Raw genomic sequence first — 14,723 nt, forward strand, 5'->3', positions numbered from 1 at the left:
ACACAGAGAAGTGTCTTCCATCAGTTGGTTCAACCCCCCGAATATCTGCAACAGCCAGAGAGGCAGGAGCCAGGAAGTCTCTCTGGGTCTCCCATGTTGGTGGCAGGGGCCAGGTGTTTGGGCCATCTTCTGTTGCCTTCCAGGCAGATTAGCAGAGAGCTGACTTGGACGTGGAGCAGCTGCGACTGGAAAGGGCACCCATATGGGATGCTGGTGCTGCAGGCAGTGGCTTCATCTGCTATGCCCAAGCCAGCACCTGTTTGTCTTTAACAGTTCAATAGAAATTACAACAAAGTTTGTTTGTTTGGGTTTTTTGCTGTGTATGTAATTAGCTGTGAAGATACTGCTGTTAGCTACATATGTTGACAGACTTGCAGTTATTTCTAAACCCCTCTTCTGGAGAAACTGAAACATTTTTTAAAGATTATATTTATTTGAGAGAGTGAGTTACAGACAGTGAGAGGGAGAGTCAGAGAGAATGGTCTTCTGTCCATTGGTTCACTCCTCAAATGGCCACAACAGCCACAGCTGTGTTGATCCGAAGCCAGGAGCCAGGTGCCTCTTCCCGGTCTCCCACGTGGGTGCTTTCCGAGGCCACAGAAGAGAGGTGGATTGGAAGAGGAGCAGCCAGGACTAGAACTGGCACCCATATGAGATGCCAGTGCCACAGGCAGAGGATTAACCTACTGCGCCACAGTGCTGGCCACTAAACTAAAACATTTATAATCATTTATGCTACCTTAGAGAAAGCCAAGCAACCTATAAAAAGAATTTTTATTCAGGTTAAATATATATGGATAATAAACAAGATAACAAATTACTGAGTAAAAAAGAATAGTATGCCATACTTCCAGGTACTCAAAAAACTTGTGCTGTGCAGTTATGATATCTTTATTCCATATTCTGCTATTCATCATTATGTATAATTCGAATAATCTGTATCCTATGGACAAGACTTTACACTTAAGTAGTCAGAGTTACTACAGGCTGGCACCACGGCTCACTAGGCTAATCCTCCGCCTGCGGCGCCGGCACACTGGGTTCTAGTCCCGGTCGGGGCGCTGGATTCTGTCCCGGTTGCCACTCTTCCAGGCCAGCTCTCTGCTGTGGCCAGGGAGTGCAGTGGAGGATGGCCCAAGTGCTTGGGCCCTGCACCCCATGGGAGACCAGGATAAGTACCTGGCTCCTGCCATCAGATCGGCACGGTGCCCCGGCCACAGCGGCCATTAGAGGGTGAACCAACAGCAAAGGAAGACGTTTCTCTCTGTCTCTCTCTCTCACTGTCCACTCTACCTGTCAAAAAAAAAAAAAATAGAAAGAAAGAAAAAAAAGTTACTACAGAGATGCAGTGCATTAAGCCATTGGGCAGCTCATATTAGAGTGCTTGATTCAGTCTCAGCTTCCTACTTTTGCACCTGGAAAAGTAGGAGATGATGGTCCAAGTGCCTGGGTTCCTGCCACTTACATGATAGGCTCAGGTGAAGTTACTGACACTGCTGGGTCCAGCCTGGCTATTGTTATCTGAGGAGTGAATCAGTGATAGAAGATTTCTGTGTCCTCCTTGTCCCCCTTCCCAATACTTTTTTTTTTTTTTTTTTGACAGGCAGAGTTAGACAGTAAGAGAGAGAGAGACAGAAAGAAAGGTCTTCCTTTTTCTGTTGGTTCACCCCCCAAGTGGCCGCTACGCCGATCCGAAGCCAGGAGCCAGGTGTTTCCTCCTGGTCTCCCATGTGGGTGCAGGGCCAAAGGACCTGGGCCATCCTCCACTGCCTTCCCGGGCCACAGCAGAGAGCTGGACTGGAAGAGGAGCAGCCGGGACAGAATCCTGTGCCCCAACCAGGATTAGAATCCAGGGTGCCGGCGCTGCAGGCAGAGGATTAGCCAAGTGAGCCATGGAGCTGGCCCCCAATACTGTTGATATTGGTAATGATCCCCTAAAATATATATCAAAATGTGGCCCCTTAAAGTTCTCCAGAAGCGCCATATGGAATGCCACATATGTTACCAGAATTTGGGGTGCCATGTGATATCACCATATGCTTATTAATAAATCCCCAATATTAATAAACCCAAGAGGGTTCCTGCCTAATATTTAGAGAATTCTAAATACTGGCATGAATACACAAGGCAGCATGGTACATTTTAGGCTTTTATTTAGAGTGAAAGATCCATAGGAGAGTGAGAGCTTTAAGAGAGAGAGAGAGGTAAATCTGGGTTCATACCGAGCACCAGGAATCAGCCACGTGGAGGAGCATCTATGCCAGGAAGCCTAGGGTGGTGGCCCGAAGGCCATGTACCCTAGCGGCACAGGGCTACAGCCAGCCCCAACCTGGCAAGAGGCCAGGAAACAGAAGTGAAGGCAGACACAAAGTGTCCCAGGCTTTTAACCCACTTCTAAAGGGAAATGGTTAATTAACCTGATTGGCCAGTGGGCACTAGGTGTGGCCAGTTAGGAGCATGAGGTCACACAGGGGTGTGGCTAAGGTATCAGGGCATGAGGTCACACAGGGGCGTTGCGAAGGCGTAGTCTTCCAGCTCACAAACCTAATCGATTTTAACCTGTATGCCTGCCTACTTCACTGTCACTCTGCATTTCAAATAAAACAAAATCTTTTTTAAAATTACTGTAGAGATTTCTTCAAATCCTGCACACCACCTTTCCTATCAGTTCTCATAGGAAATACTGTGCCAAACAGAAAATCAACTTTTCTAAGATTAAACATAGTTGCTTCACTCACAATCTCATGCAACATAATAATTAAGTTGAAATAGACTACCACAGAGTCCCATTGCAGATTTATCATTTGTTAAGTGTCTCCCCTAGAGTTTCACCTTCCTTTATCCTCTCTCACCCAAATATTTTTTTTCCTATTGGCATGTAAACTTCATTTGAAAAGAAGTAATTGCCATCAGGCTACACAGCAGGGTTCTTAATCTTCTAGTTGGATTTGCATCCCAGTCAGCATTTTGAAGGACATCTGTATGCAGGCTTCCTATCCTGGGCTCTCCAGGAGACACTATGCATATTTTGTTCTGTGTTAATAAACCTATGTATCACTCTGGTCCTCTATAAGGAATTAAAATGAAATAAGTATTTTGAGAGGGCACAATTAGAATACAGTATTTCAAGTTCTCTGTAGTTTCTATGTGATAATACTGTAATGATCTGTACATGTATGTGAGTAAAGTGGTTTCTGCCATCTGGATTCTCTTGTGGCACCTTTGTCACTTAGTGAAGTGAGACACTCTTGTCATGATGTTAGACATTTCTATTTATCTTGAGATATCTGTCTGCAACATAGAAACAGGCACTGGTAAATGTGAGCTCAAAAGAATGCAGTTCAACTAAATTCCATTTAAAGTTTGTTTTCTTTTACAGTTTCCCTTCCAACACCACGTACACCATAACCTTATCAACTAGCCTATCTGGATAAGTAGTGGATTTGTTCTGGGGCCAAATCTGTGAATTTGGTGACACTATCTAATAATTTTTGTGTGAGAGATCTTTGCAACTTAGAAGACAGTTGTTACTTGTTGTATTCAGGTAGTTTTTTTTTAAAGATTTATTTATTTATTTATTTTTTTTTTTCATTTCTAATTTTTTTTTTAACTTTTATTTAATGAATATACGTTTCCAAAGTACGAATAATGGATTACTATGGCTTCCCCCCCATACCGTCCCTCCCACCCACAACCCTCCCCTTTCCCACTCCCTCTCCCCTTCCATTCACATCAAGATTCATTTTTGATTCTCTTTATATACAGAAGATCAGTTTAGCATACATTAAGTAAGGATTTCAACAGTTTGCTCCCACACAGAAACATAAAGTGAAAAATAATAGATGATTTTTTTTTAATGATGATGAAATCAGATCAGACCTATTGTCATGTTTAATCCCAGTGAGAGTCAAGTTGGGAGTTGATAGTTTCTTTTCTTTTCTTTTTTTTTTTTATTTTTTTTTTATTTTTTACAGAGGATCAGTTTAGTATGCATTAAGTAAAGATTTCAACAGTTTGCACCCCCATAGAAACACAAAGTGAAATATATTATTTGAGTACTCGTTATAGCATTAAATCTCAATGCACAGCACATTAAGGACAGAGATCCTACATGAGGAGTAAGTGCACAGTGACTCCTGTTGTTGACTTTACCAATTGACACTCCTGTCTATGGCATCAGTAATCTCCCTATGCTCCAGTCATGAGTTTCCAAGGCTATGGAAGCCCTCTGAGTTCTCCGACTCTTATCTTGTTTAGACAAGGTCATAGTCAAAGTGGAGGTTCTCTCCTCCCTTCAGAGAAAGGTACCTCCTTCTTTGAAGACCTGTTCTTTCCACTGAGATCTCACTCACAGAGATCTTTTGCCAGAGTGTCTTGGCTTTCCATGCCTGAAATACTCTCATGGGCTTTTCAGCCAGATCCGAGTGCCTTTAGGGCTGATTCTGAGGCCAGAGTGCTATTTAGGACATCCGCCATTCTATGAGTCTGCTGAGTATCTCACTTCCCATGTTGGATCACTCTCCCCTTTATTTATTCTATCGGTTAGTGTTAGCAGGTACTAGACTTGCTTATGTGCTCCCTTTGACTCTTAGTCCTTTCATTATGATCAATTGCGAACTGAAATTGATCACTTGGACTAGTGAGATGGCATTGGTACATGCCACCTTGATGGGATTAAATTGGTATTTATTTATTTGAATGTCAGAGTTACACAGAGAGAGGAGAGGCAGAAAGAGAGAGAGAGAGGTCTTCCATCCAATGGTTCACTCCCCAGATGGCTGCGATGGCTGGAGCCGCACCAATCCAAAGCCAGGAGCCAGGAGCTTCCTCCGGGTCTCCCACGCAGGTGTAGGGGCGCAAGGACCTGGGCCATCCTCCACTGCTTTCCCAGGCCACAGCAGAGAGCTGGATCAGAAATGGAGCAGCCAGGTCATGAACCAGCACCCACATGGGATGCTGGCGCCACAGGCCAGGCTGTTAACCTGCTGCACCACAGCGCTGGCCCGTTAGGTAGATTTGATTATTCTTTGGCTCTCAGACTCTTAGCAGAATGCCAAGACTGAATACATGTGGGAACACAAAACTGACTTAATAATACCTAAATCATTAAAGATAGGCAGCAAAAGAATGTAGCTACATGTAGAAGCAAGCATTCACTTCTAAGATGAAAGAAAGAGAAAAATGTAAGTAAAGGGACATTTCTAACTTGAGGTTCTCATTTAAATCATTCATATTATTAAAATACATACAAAAATCAAATCAGGCCAGCGCCGCGGCTCAATAGGCTAATCCTCCACCTAGCGACGCCGGCACACCGGGTTCTAGTCCCGGTCAGGGCGCCGGATTCTTTCCCGGTTGCCCCTCTTCCAGGCCAGCTCTCTGCTGTGGCCCGGGAGGGCAGTGGAGGATGGGCCAAGTCCTTGGGCCCTGCACCCCATGGGAGACCAGGAGAAGCACCTGGCTCCTGCCTTCGGATCAGCGCAGTGTATCGGCCGCAGCGCGCCAGCCATGGCAGCCATTGCGGGGTGAACCAACGGCAAAAAGGAAAACCTTTCTCTCTGTCTCTTTCTCTCACTGTCCACTCTGCCTGTCAAAAAAAAAAAAAAAAAAAAAAACACACACACACACACACACAAAAAAAACAACAACAACAAATCAAACCCAAACTGCAATAAGGGGAGGGGGAGGAAAAGGATTAATTTTTAGTATTCCTTAGAGAGTGATTATGTAAAGGGAGTGTTTGAACAGCGCAGTGTTATCAATGGTGCCTTTCGAATGGCAGTGCAGGTTTATCCCCAAACCACAGTGATTGTGAAGCAGCTCTCTGAGGGCATCCACAAGTTGGACGCATTGTGTCCAGTTGTATAAAATATGTAGGAAGCAGAATGTGTCAAAAGATGTTGATGTCTGAGATCTGGAACCAGCCAGGCTTCACATACAAGCATGGGGCAAACAGCTAACTGAAAACAGCTGCCTTATGTAAACTTCGGGCGTTTGTTGCCACTGACTGGAGGCGGGAGAGCTGTGCTAGCTCAGACCTATTGCTGACACTTCCTTCTGTGTGTATTTGAGCAGAAAATCTGTGTACCCACAGTTTACTTAGTAAACCATTTAATGGATTAATTTGTGTGAGTGTGCTCATTGGGACATCTTAAAAATAAACGGACTTTCAACCAAATATTCTAAACTAAATCTGAATTCTTTCCAGTTTCCAACATGTGATCCAGATACACCTAGACATAAGGAGAAATGTGTCTTACACTCCAACTGTTGTTAAGAATTAATGCAGAGGAGAGCTTCCAAGATGGCGGAGTAGGGAGGGAGCTCACTGCTGTAGTCTAGGAGATAATCTGAAAAAAGTGGAGAGCGTGCAGTCTCAGGGCAGAGTTAGGGAGAAAATGACAGAGGAAATTACGCAAATTAGAGGGACAGTGGACCTACCGGAGGGTGTGGACGCCCACAACTCAGGACCCCAGCAGCTGAGGGCCTACGCACCAGCATTGGAGAGTGAGGTGAGACCAGACTGCAGCAGCCCAAGCCATTGGTGATAAAGCTGCAGGAAGAGCCTAGAGCATCCTGTAACAAGCCGGTAGAGCAGGCGCCATTTTGGACTTGTACAATGGCTGTGCCAGCTTTTGCCCATGCCCAGCAACCAGCCGAGTGGAGACCCTGACTGGTGGGGAGAACTAACAGAGGGCTGGGTGCTCCTGACTGTGGGAGGCTTGTATGCTGAGACTGAAAAAAGCTGAGGCTGTGTGGGAAGACTCATGGAGTGGCTGGGGCTTTGGGCAGTCACTGTGGGACTTGGGCCCCTGCACCTGTGTGGGAGACCTGTAAGAAGCTCCTGGCTCCTGGCTTCAGATTGGCACAGCTCCGGCCATTGCAGCCATCTGGGAAGTGAACCAGCAGGTGGAAGACCTCTCTTTCTCTGTGTCTCTACCTCTCTCTATAACTGTATTTCAAATAAATAAAATAAATCTCAAAAAATAAGAGATTTATGGTGTCACCTTAGACATGACATTCATCCTGGAGAACTGAGAAAAGCTCCCTGGCCACACCCACTACAAGCCTCTAGATACTCACTGAAAGCAGACACTCCACTTAACTACAGAGGAATAGTATCGAGATAAAAGCTGCCACAGCAAAAAAAAAGAAAAAGAAAAAAGAAATTGATGAATATCTCCACAAATGCCAAATAATAAACACACCAATTCAAGAAACAAGAATAAAGGAGACAACATGACACCCTCAAAAGAATGCAACAATACTAGATGGTGAAGATGATGAGATTGAAGAAATACCAGAAATGGAATTCAAAAAATTGATAATAAGATTACAAAGAAGTCATCAGAAGCAAATGCACAAACTACTGAAATCCAAATGTGACATGAAAGAAAATTTCTCCCACAAAATCAAGATCTTAAATAAAAATGAAATGAATTCAGTAGAATAAAAAATGCAGGGGAAAGCCTAAAGAACAGAATCTGTGGAGCAGAAGAAAGAATATCTCAGAAGAAAAAGCACAGGAAATTATACAGTCAAACCAAAACCAAGAAGAGGAAATTAGAAAACTAAAAAAAAAACTATTGGTAATCTACAGGATACTATCAACCCAACATCTGGGTTCTAGGAGTTCCTGAAGGCATGGAAAGAGAAAAAGGATTAGAAGGCCCTTTTAGTGAAATAATACCAGAAAAATTCTCTAATTTGGAGAAAGAAAGGTACATCCAAGTACAAGAAGCACATAGAACTCCTAATAGACATGACCAGAAAAGATCTTCACCATGACACATTGTAATCAAACTCACCACAATAAAACATAAAAGATTGTAAAATGTGCACAAGAGATGGATCTCAATTAAAAAAAAAGTGGGAATGAGAGGGAGGAGTAAGTTTGTAACTATAAAGCTATATCGTTCTGCATACATTCCTACGGACTTACTTCTATGAGTACAGTTTTAAAACTTGCCATGGGACCCCAAATCCCATTAAGCCGGGTGGTAAAAATGCCATCTTAAGTGTTAAAGTGATCATATTAAGTGTTAAAGTGAACATATAGATAGGATCAAGCATCAGTTAACTATAATAGATAGAATTAAAAATGAGGGCTCTCACTGTCTATAACTTTGTCAAATAAAAAAAAAAAAAGGAAGAGGCACCTGGCTCCTGGCTTCGGATTGGTGCAGCACTGGTCATGGCGGCCATTTGGGGAGTGAACCAACGGAAGGAAGACCTTTCTCTCTGTCTCTGTCTCTTTCTCACTGTCTATAACTCTACCTTTCAAAAAAAAAAAATGAGGGAATGCTCCAACATGGGAAGCAGTCCACACAGCAGACTCATAGAATGACAATCACTTTAAGTAACATTCTGACCTCAGAATCAGCCCTTAAGGCTTTCTGGTCTGGCTGAAAAGCCTGTGAGAGCATTTCAGGCATGGAAAGCCAAGATGCTGTGGCAAAAAATATTCTACATGAAGGATCTCTGTGAGTGAGACTCTGGTGGAAAGAAGGAGCCATCTCTAAAGGGAAGAGGGACCTTCCAATTTGCTTATGGCCTTGTGTAAATACTGATGGAGGTTGTGGACTCAAAAGGCTTCCATAGCTTAGGCAGTTCATGTCAAGAACCTCAAGTGATCAGTGACATCATACCTAAAAGTGTTAATTGTTAAATTAACAACAAGAGTCACTGTGGGCCAGCGCTGTGGCTCACTAGGCTAATCCTCCACCTAGCGGTGCTGGCACACCAGGTTCTAGTCCCAGTCGGGGCGCCGGATTCTGTCCCGGTTGCCCCTCTTCCAGGCCAGCTCTCTGCTGTGGCCAGGGAGTGCAGTGGAGGATGGCCCAAGTCCTTGGGCCCTGCACCTGCATGGGAGACCAGGAGAAGCACCTGGCTCCTGCCTTCAGATCAGCACGGTGCACTAGCCGCAGTGTGCTGGCCATGGCGGCCATTGGAGGGTGAACCAATGGCAAAAGGAAGACCTTTCTCTCTGTCTCTCTCTCTCTCTCTCACTGTCCACTCTGCCTGTCAAAAAAAAAAAAAAAAGACTCACTGTGTACTAACTTCCAATGCAGGACTTCTGTCCTCAATGAGTTATAGTATGAGAGTTAATTGCTTCTCGACCTTTTGGCTAAGATCAAGTGTGTGAGAGTTAACTGTAAAATTAGTTCTCAAATTGTGTGTGTGTGTGTGTATATGTGTGTGTGTGCAAATTGTTGAAATTTTTACTTAGTATAGAGTTGGTCTTCTGTATACAAAGTTAATTGAAAATGAATCTTAATGGAGAATGGCACTGGGAAGGGGAGAGGGAAGAGAAGGGGTGGGAGTTTGAGTGGGAGAGAGGGTATGGTGGGAAGAATAGCTATATTCCTAAAGTTGTGCTTATGAAATTTGTATGCCTTAAAAATTAATTAATTAATTAAAAAATAATGCTATGTCCCACCCTTAGCTCACCTGGGTGAGACTGCACAGAAAGAAATGGCCTATAATTTTTATGAACTAAACTGGGGTCTCCTTTAATCTTTTCAGGCCTAAGGGAGTAGTATACTAAGTGCTTAGCTAGGTATATGAGGAGAGAGATTTAGATTTATTATGGGGAATTGGCTCAAGTAACTATGGAGGCGGAGAAGTTCCATGGTTTGTTGTCTGTAAGCTAGAGACCCAGGAGAAACAGTGGACTAATTCAGTGCAAATCCAAAGGCCTGAGAAAAGAGGGGAGCAAATCTCAACTATGCCAGCTCAGTGAGGCAGACGAAAGGGGTGAATTCCTCCTTCCAGTCTTTCTTTCTACTGAGTCCTTCAACTCACTGGATGATATCCAGCCACATCCTGGGAGTGGGAGGACACTCTACTAACCAATTCAGATGGTAATCTCTTCCAGAAACAACCTCAGATATTCCTAGGAGTGTAATCTGGGTGCCATGCATGTGGCCCACTCAAATTGACATATAAAATTAGGGTGGGTGTTTGGTACTATGGTTAAGACACCATTGGGATGCCCACATCCCTTGCTGGAGTGCCTGGTTCTAGTCTCAGTGTCCCCACTGAAGGTCTAACTTCCTGTTAATGCACACTCTTGGAGACAGCAGATGGTGACTCCAGTACCTGGTCCCTGCCACCCACATGGAAGACTCAGGTTGAGTTGCAGGCTCCTGACTTTGGACTTTTCCAGCTGTTGTAGGCATTTGAGGAGTTACCCAGTGGATAGAATATTTTCTTTCTCTCTGCCTTTCAAATAAAATGAAAATAATTTACACTAACCATCACCTCAAGATTGTATTCATTGATGCTAGGGGAAAGTAGCCCCTCTGAAATTGAAGATTACAGTGTATAGCTACTTGTGTCTATCCTACTTGAAAGGAAACCCTGTATTCAGCAGGACAGCCAGGATTAAAGGTCCCAAGTCACAAGAAAGTGAAAACTTTTAAGAGAAAGCAAAGAAAAGGAAGGATGGAGAGAGAGAGAGAAAATAAAAATGGAGGAAGAGAAAGGATGAAGATTTAATCAAAATTGAGAGTATTGATTAAGGAGGCATAATGCTTGTCTACTATTTCCTAGATTCTTCAATGGGCCAATTTGGAAAAAAAAATACACAGGCTTTGTATAATTTTGAAGTAAACTGGCTCCACTGAGCATTACTTCTGCCTTCACAACCTGACAATCTGATCTCGGCTTTCTGTTCCGTTTTATCACTGGAACCAACATTCTTTCAGTCTCTCATGCTAGAAACCTGTCATCTTTCCTACCCATTTTCTGATGTACAGTTTGTAACCATTTTCTGTTCTTGTTTCAATACTCTCTATTTGAATTCATGTCCAGTCCCTCTACCACTTCCTCTAGTGGTTCACATTTTTTTAAGATTTATTTATTTGAGAGGCAAAGTAAAAGACAGAGAGAAGGAAGGAGAGAGGTCTTCCAAACGCTGCTTCACTCCCCAAATGACTACAATGGCCAGAGCTGGGCTGACCCGAAGCCAGGAGCCAGAGCCTCCTCTGGATCTCCCACATGGGTGCAGGGCCCCAAGTACTTGGACCATCTTTTGCTGCTTTCCCAGGCCATTAGCAGGGAGTTGGATCAGAAAAGGAGCAGCTGGGACTCGAACTGGTGCCCATACGGGATGCCAGTGCCACAAGCAAAGAATTAACCTACTACACCACAGCACCGGCCCCCGATGATTCACTTCTACACAATTGCTATAGAGGGCATAAAAGGTCAATAGAACACAGGGGTTTAGATAGTGGGCACTGCCCAGGGTCACAGCTTAAATATGCCACCTACTAAACATACAATTTAGACACTACTTTTTTTTTTGACATGCAGAGTTAGTGAGAGAGAGAGACAGAGAGAAAGGTCTTCCTTTTCCGTTGGTTCACCCCCCAAATGGCTGCCACGGCCGGTGTACTGCGCGGATCCAAAGCCAGATGCCAGGTGCTTCCTCCTGGTCTCCAATGTGGGTGCAGGGCCCAAAGACTTGGGCCATCCTCCACTGCCTTCCTGGGCCATAGCAGAGAGCTGGACTGGAAGAGGAGCAACTGGGACAGAACTGGTGCCCTACCCGGGACTAGAACCCGAGTGCCAGCGCTGCAGGCAGAGGATTAGTGGCACCAGCCAGATACTACTTCTTAGGACCTCAGTTTCCCAATATCCTTGGACAATAGTAGAATATATAATTGCTTGGAAGGTTGAATGCAATAATACACATGAAGAACATAAAATGCCTTGACTACAGGATTGGCGCTGTGGTGTAATGGATAAAGCTCTTGCCTGAAGTACCAGCATCCTATATGGGTGCCAGTTCGAGAACCAGATGTTCTACTTCTAATCTGTGTCTCTGCTAATGTGCCTGGGAAAGCAATGGAGGATGGACCAAGTCCTTGGGCCCCTGCACCAATGTGGGAGACTCAGATGAAGCTCCTGGCTTCTGGCTTTGTCCTGTCCCAGCCCTAGCCATTAACGCCATTTGGGCAGTGAACCAGCCAATAGAAGACTTCTCTCTCTTTTTCTCTGTGTCTCCCTCTCTGTAACTTTCAAATAAAAAGAGCAGAAATGAGAAAATGAAATTTTGGGGGCCGGTGCTGTGGCTCACTTGGTTAATCTTCTGCCTGCAGTGCCGGCATCCCATATGGGTGCCGGTTCTAGTCCCGGCTGCTCCTCTTCCAATCCAACTCTCTGCTGTGGCCTGGGAAAGCAGTAGAAGATGGCCCAAGTGCTTGGGCCCCTGCACCCGCGTGGGAGACCCAGAAGAAGCTCCTGGCTCCTGGCTTTAGACCGGCGTAGCTCTGGCCGTAGCAGCCATTTGGGGGGTGAACCAGCAGATGGAAGACCTTTCTGTGGGGAGCAACTCGGACTAGACTAAGTTACTGGAATTAAGACTTATTCTATGCATCTGCTCTCCCACAATATGGCGCTGGGAGAGGAGTGAACAGCTTCTATGCAGCTGCCTCCAGTTCAACCAATAAACAGCAGGACCTGCTCCTGATTGGAGGAGAGCAGCATACTCGGCGTGTGGGCAGCCGAGTTGGGATTGGTGGAAGAGGACTATAAAGGAGGAGAGAGACAACATGCACCAGGAACATCTAGGGGGAACATCTATCTGAAGGAACACCTGTGCAGCCCCCGAGAGAGCCGGCTGGTGGTGTGCCGCTCCCCTGCGGAAGTGGGGAATGTGGCAGGGGGAACCGCCCTTCCACGGAGGTGGAAGGGTCGGCAGCCAACCCGGGAAGAACCAGCAGCAAACCCGGGGAGGGCCGAGCAGACAAAAGAACAGCGCAGGGTCCTGTGTTGTTCCTCCACGAAGACGGGGAGCGACATAATGGTGCCGTGACTCGGATATGAAGCCTAGGCAGGGTTTAGTGTCGTTCCTCCATGAAGAGGGGGAGCGACATAATGGTGCCGTGACTCAGATAGGAAACTTAGGAGGGAAGAAACGGGAAGAAGTGGGAAAATACTGGAGAGAGAGAGACTAGCAAAGAGCCTAGGGAAAAGCCGGACGAAAAAGGTGCTGGAAGAAGCTATTGAAAGCCTAGGCATAGACTCGGATACGGACTACGGGGGGAAGCCGGGAGAAATCTCTAAGGTCGAAAGCGAAAGTGAAAGCTAGAACAAACAGACTCGGATATGGACTGTGGGGAGAAGCCAGGAGAAATGAGGGAGGAATATTGTTGGAAGAAAATTTAGGGAAACATACCGGGTAGAGAAAAATGTTAGGGAGGATGAAGCCGCGAGTGCAGGCCGAGGCGGAGACGTAAGCCAGCTTGGAATTCTTCAAGTCAGCCCGGGGAGCAAAAGGCGAAAATCTGGAACCAGAGGCAGAGACGTGGGTTGCCAGGTTGGAATTCGCCAGGTTAGTCCGGGGAACTTGGATTGAATACCGGTGGTGGTGGAAACGTATGCTACGCTGTGTGACTCGTGGAAACCACCACGTGCAGAGAGAGCGCGTGGGGCACAAATAGATAGGGAACCCGGGGCTAGCGTGAGGCCGTGGTACGGACGCTAAGGGCGTGGAGACCGCGGAGCCGGGACACCTCCGCGGGGCGAGGGGCGGAGAAGCAGCCTCGGGGCGGGCGCCGGGAAGCCGCAGGGATAAGAGAAACAGAAGTTTAGAAGTAAAATGAGAGAAATAGGAATGCTGGTAGATAAAGTAAAATAGGAGAAATAGGAATGCCCGGAGATAGAGAAATAGAGAAAAACAAGGCCTCCCCACAACACGCACGGCAATGAGAGAGCTTGGATTCGGTCTGCCTGATTAGGGAGGTGGTGAGCACCTGCAGGCAGCTAGCAGCTTATGCGCCGCAGGTCACCGAAGACAGGCACGAATTAACATCAATAAGTCTCCCCACAATACGGCAATGAGAAGGCTTGGATTCGGTTTGCCTGATTGCTGGGGCTTGTAAGCACCTGCAGGCAGTTCTAGCAGAGCAGAGCATGTGCTGCAGGGCACTGAACACAGGCACGCATCAGCGCCTAAAAACCTCCTCACAACATGGCGAAGAGAGGACCCGGATTTGGTTTGCCTGATTGATAGGACTTGTAAGCACCTGTGGGCAACTCTAGCAAGCAGAGCAGAGTGTGTGCCGCGGGGCACCGAAGACAGGCGCGTATCAACGCCAAAAATAAAAAGAAAGGGGGATCTGTGGGGAGCAACTCGGACTAGACTAAGTTACTGGAATTAAGACTTATTCTATGCATCTGCTCTCCCACAATATGGCGCTGGGAGAGGAGTGAACAGCTTCTATGCAGCTGCCTCCAGTTCAACCAATAAACAGCAGGACCTGCTCCTGATTGGAGGAGAGCAGCATACTCGGCGTGTGGGCAGCCGAGTTGGGATTGGTGGAAGAGGACTATAAAGGAGGAGAGAGACAACATGCACCAGGAACATCTAGGGGGAACATCTATCTGAAGGAACACCTGTGCAGCCCCCAAGAGAGCCGGCCGGTGGTGTGCCGCTCCCCTGCGGAAGTGGGGAATGTGGCAGGGGGAACCGCCCTTCCACGGAGGTGGAAGGGTCGGCAGCCAACCCGGGAAGAACCAGCAGCAAACCCGGGGAGGGCCGAGCAGACAAAAGAACAGCGCAGGGTCCTGTGTCGTTCCTCCACGAAGAGGGGGAGCGACACTTTCTCTCTGCTTCTCCCTCTCACTGTCTGTAATTCTACCTCTCAAATAAATACATAAATAAAATCTTCAAAAAAATCAAAAAGAGAAAATACAGTTTAAAAAATGCTTAACTT

This window comes from Oryctolagus cuniculus, chromosome 21 (genome assembly GCF_964237555.1).
Source record: "Oryctolagus cuniculus chromosome 21, mOryCun1.1, whole genome shotgun sequence".
In the NCBI taxonomy this organism is placed as follows: Eukaryota; Metazoa; Chordata; class Mammalia; order Lagomorpha; family Leporidae; genus Oryctolagus; species Oryctolagus cuniculus.